Source organism: Mugil cephalus, chromosome 5 (genome assembly GCF_022458985.1).
Source record: "Mugil cephalus isolate CIBA_MC_2020 chromosome 5, CIBA_Mcephalus_1.1, whole genome shotgun sequence".
NCBI classification, from domain to species: Eukaryota; Metazoa; Chordata; class Actinopteri; order Mugiliformes; family Mugilidae; genus Mugil; species Mugil cephalus.
This window is the reverse complement of record NC_061774.1, coordinates 27,674,168-27,678,652: the sequence shown is the minus strand read 5'-3', so window position 1 is coordinate 27,678,652 and position 4,485 is coordinate 27,674,168. Positions and strand designations below refer to the sequence as shown.

General features: G+C 39.8%; 1 non-coding gene across 1 annotated transcript; it reads right to left on the bottom strand.

Annotated features, from left to right (window-relative positions):
• Nucleotides 1-2,401: 2,401 nt before the first annotated feature.
• trnat-cgu lies at nt 2,402-2,473 on the bottom strand. Its single transcript has one exon. It is a non-coding gene; the product is annotated as a tRNA-Thr (tRNA).
• Nucleotides 2,474-4,485: the final 2,012 nt, after the last annotated feature.

Below are 4,485 nucleotides of genomic sequence, written 5' to 3'. Positions count from 1 at the left end.
ATTTGTTGATTAATTAACAAACTGCTCATTGAAGTAGAACAGGGTCTGTTGCTGATGTTTAATTTAATTCCACTCCGGCCACGACAGTTGCAATAAAATCTAGTCATAAATGTACAATTTAGGAGATGACTGAGCCTTTTTTGGACATAAAGAAACTACATATTCATGATTTATTTTTGACAGCATATATCACCTGTAGGAAAGAGACACGCAGGAGAAACAGTTCAGCCAAAATCTCAAACACGACCTCATCGTCTCACCTGGGGTAGCATCTAAAAGCCTGCGTGGTTAAAATGGAGTTTATTTTGAATGGAGTTTGGTGTAGAGGTGGTAGATGGTTTATTCAGCTTTGCAGAAATGCTCCATCCTTTTGCTTTTTTATTATTAATATTATTATTATTGTTGTTGTTTGGTGACGGACTGTGGAGCAGCTTCCTGGAGGAAGAGGTTTTCTCCCTGTGAAGTCCTCCTCTGCTCCTCTGAGGCCGTGGATGAAAGACTTCTCCTGACTCCCGTGTTGAAGCTGCAGCTGTTCATCTGCAGGCGGCTGCTGCCCTCCAGTGTTTCCTGCAGCTGCAGCATGTTCCGAGGTTTCAGTCTCAACGTTTAGACGACGGACTGAGCTCCAGCTGACTATCATTACACAGAAAATCCTGCTAAAGTAAATGCATTCAGATGCAGCCGCCTTCCACTAAACGCTCAATCACTAACGACCAAAATGAAAGTCAGTGTGAGGTTCTGAGCGCAAACATCGTTATGAAACAGTTTCACTAAAATATTGTCAGTGGGTCCAGAGGTTTGTTTTACTTCCACAACATTTCTCCAGAGCTTCACATGTCAACAAATGCAACCTGCACAACCAGGTTTTATCTACGAGAGGAGGCAACATTTCTTTTAAAAAAAACATCTATCCAAGGATCTTATGGATTAATATCAGATTTGTCAATGAAGATCAATTTCTACCACATAATGTCCTCGGCCTCCTCCACATTCTTCACCAGCTCCTAGTTCATGTTCTTCTCATCATCCTTCATGTCTGGCTCCTCCACCTTTTTTTTCCTCCTCCTCCTCATGTTCTGCTACTGTGACGTCCAGTGGAGGAGCTGAACTCTGTCCTTCCAATCTTTTGATCTTTGCAGATGTTTTAATAGAATCCGTTGCTGTTGTTTGGATGCAGTGGTAACTAAGGGATGGATTCTCTAGTTAAATCTTAAAGCTTCGAGTCTTAAATCAGGAGAATCTTTGAGTTGATTTTTGCACTCGGAGCAAAAAACAAACCTTTTAATAGCATCAGAAAACAGCGGTTTCTCTCTCTGCTGCTTTAGTGAATAAATATTAAATACGGTTTAACTCACTGCACTTGGAAGAAAACTTCAGCAAGGTTAACGTATAAAGTGCAGTGACTCATTAGTCATACTGTCCCCTAGAAAAATATAAAAAAATATATATATATATATGTAAAGGAAAATACAATAAATGTTTTTTCCCTGCAGCTGGAAATTTCTTTTATTTACTTATTTATTTATTTTCCTCTGAAGGTGAATTACAGTCTAAAGAGAAGCTTTTTATCTGCCCCCTTTAAGTCCGAGTCGGCCCGAGCTTTGCCAGAGTGATCAATAACTGCAGCACACAACCAGCTGAGGACGGAACAAAGAGGCCACCTACGGTCGGGCCTGCAGCCCCGAGCGCCAGCAGCCGTTTACCACGCGTCAGGGAGCATCAGGTGCTAATGTGCAGCAGGAGTGTTGGGTTTAGATGCACAGAAACTTTAAGTGAGTTTAAAGATGATGTGACACTGGTACAATCAGGGCGTTTGTTTCAGTCGATCCGATCAAGACAAAAAAAAATGTCTGCAGAGAGAGAAAAGGTTCCTGACTCAAAATGAGGAGGAGGAGGATGGGAAGGAGTAGAGGTAGAGGAGGATGGAGATGGGAGGACGTTTGCTCCCATGTTTCTCTCCAGTCCTGAACGTCTAAAGCAGAAGAAGATCCGTGCGCCTGAGTAGCAGCTGAAGTCCCACCAGAAATAAAAGTTCTTGACAAAGATCTAAACCATAAAATAGAAATTATCTGGAGGAACTAAGACAATGAAGCACTGGAAGAGGAGAAGAAGAGAAGACGTTCAGAGGTTATCGAAGGTTTGAGCCACCAAATCTACATCTGATCATAAAGGATAAACCTGTGACACTATAACATAAACAGACATTAAAGGTTTAAAGGCATGGACGGGACTCAAACCCATGATCTTTGGTTTACAAGATGCCTTACCGCTTGGCTCCACGCCGTGGACTTGTTCCTGATCAAATGTGACCGGAGATATTATGTTTTATCATGGATCTACAGTTATACAGATATTATGACATGTAACAAGTGGAAAATGTAAGTTTTTTAAATGTGTTATTAGGCATGGATGGGATTTGAACCCATGATCTTTGGTTTACGAGACCAACGCCTTACCACTTGGCCACCACGCCTTCCTCCAGCTGTATTAAAGAGCAGTGTGTCATACTTTTATCACTTTTAGAAACGTGAGCGCATCATGTTTCATAAATCCAATTAAAAAGAAGAATCTCCGTCTGGACTGAGATTGGAACTTTTTAATAAATCACCTGATCCATGGTCTGATGAACCAACGTGCGACTTACAGAAGTAATAATAAACTGTAAACCACCAGAAAACTTCTCTAAATGAAACCATTCTTTTTTTACTTTTATATAAACTGTTTATTTCCGTAGCGTTAGATGATATTCTGGCTCCTTCATCATCTGAGGCGACTGCAGCAAAATTAAACACCTGTTGTCTGAGCTCGGTTTTTATTTATCGTCTCTTTACATATTTCCATCGAGGGCCCGGCTCCGTGTTTGTTTCTGCAGCAGGAGGTGAATCTACTCCTTCCTCCTCCTCCTCCTCCTCCTCCTCCTCCTCCTGGGATTCTCCGTTCAGTCCAGTCCAGCTCACACTTCTACCAGAAATGAGTTTCTGCTCCACCTGCACAAACTCTGGTGCTGTTTTAATCGAGTTTTTATTGGATTTTCTGGCTCTTCTCTCATTCTCTAACTCTCAGTTAATAGCAGCGCCGCCATTAGATGCTTCCAGGTGTATTTGGCTGCTGCTACCTGGATGGAAAAGTGTTTGGTTTTTTAATCTTTTAAATGGAGAGATCGGTACGAGGGCCCGAGGGTCATCACAGCCGACTGTAGATCTTCAGAAGGAGGTGAACTATTGCACAAACTACTGAGAAACAGTTTAATCGATGCAGCTCAGAGAAAATAAAAGAAACACGGGGACGAGGGACTAATGAGACCAAATGAACTATTCTTACTAAGTTCCATCCTTTAAATATAAATTATTAATGAGGCTAAAAGTGAACAACATCTTGGTTCATGTTCTCCTCCTCCTCCTCCTCCTCCTCCTCCTTCTTGCCCGGCTCGTCCACCTCCTCCTCCTGCCCCTGCATCCTGTTCTGAGTCAATAAAGTTAAAAAATTGAATTTCAGTTTTCATCCATTTAATTTGATGGAAAGTATTTGTTGGTGTGTTCACTATGTTACCAACCCTAATGGACAACTAGAGTATTTGTCATTTTTATTATTTTATTTTACGTTATTTATACAGGACTTTCCACCAATGACAAATATACATAACAGGTTTATTTAACAAAAAAGCTGTAGCTCAAAGCTAGCATGCTAGCATTTAAAAAATTATAAATGATACTCATGAAATATTTTTTTCTTATGAAAATAGTTCATAGCAGCACAAATAAAATACACAATAAAAAGAAACACATTGAAAAACAACATTTTAAATGAATATATCTCACTTTTACTAGTAAAGAGACATGAACCATCTTCTTCGTTGACCCTTGACCCTGGGTTAAATGGGTATTGAATTGCATTTCTTTTTTCTTCTTCTTCTTATTATTATTATTATTATCATTATTATTATTATTATTATTATATTATTATTATTAAAAATCTAAACAATTAAACTAAACTTCTTTTTCTTGCATAAATTTATTTTTGTGAGTAAATTTGGAAATATAAGCTTCTTCTTCTTCTTCTTTGTTTTCTGATCAGAACGAACGATCAGTTTGAAGAAATATTCCCTCGCCTCATTCCAGTTTTCAATATTGTCCCTAAATATTCTTCACTTCATTCTAAAAGTCTGCTAAAGAGATGAGATCCCGATGAGATCAGAGGCTAAAAGTTTGAAGCTTTCTGAAATCTCACGCCGCTGTGAGTGCGTCTTTTAAACACCAGAGGGCGCTCTGCACCAACAAACCACCTCAGCTCACATCCACACAGCCTGTGACTCCTCAGACCATTTGTGTCGCTTTGAGGTTCACCCTTAGTCTGAAACCAGCATCAATCTAACCCGGGATAAATATGATCTCCATCCCAAAATAAGACCGAGATGAGAGACGTCGAATCCCAAATGATGCAGTTTGCACAGTTGCACACAGACACTTAAAAAAAACCCATATCATT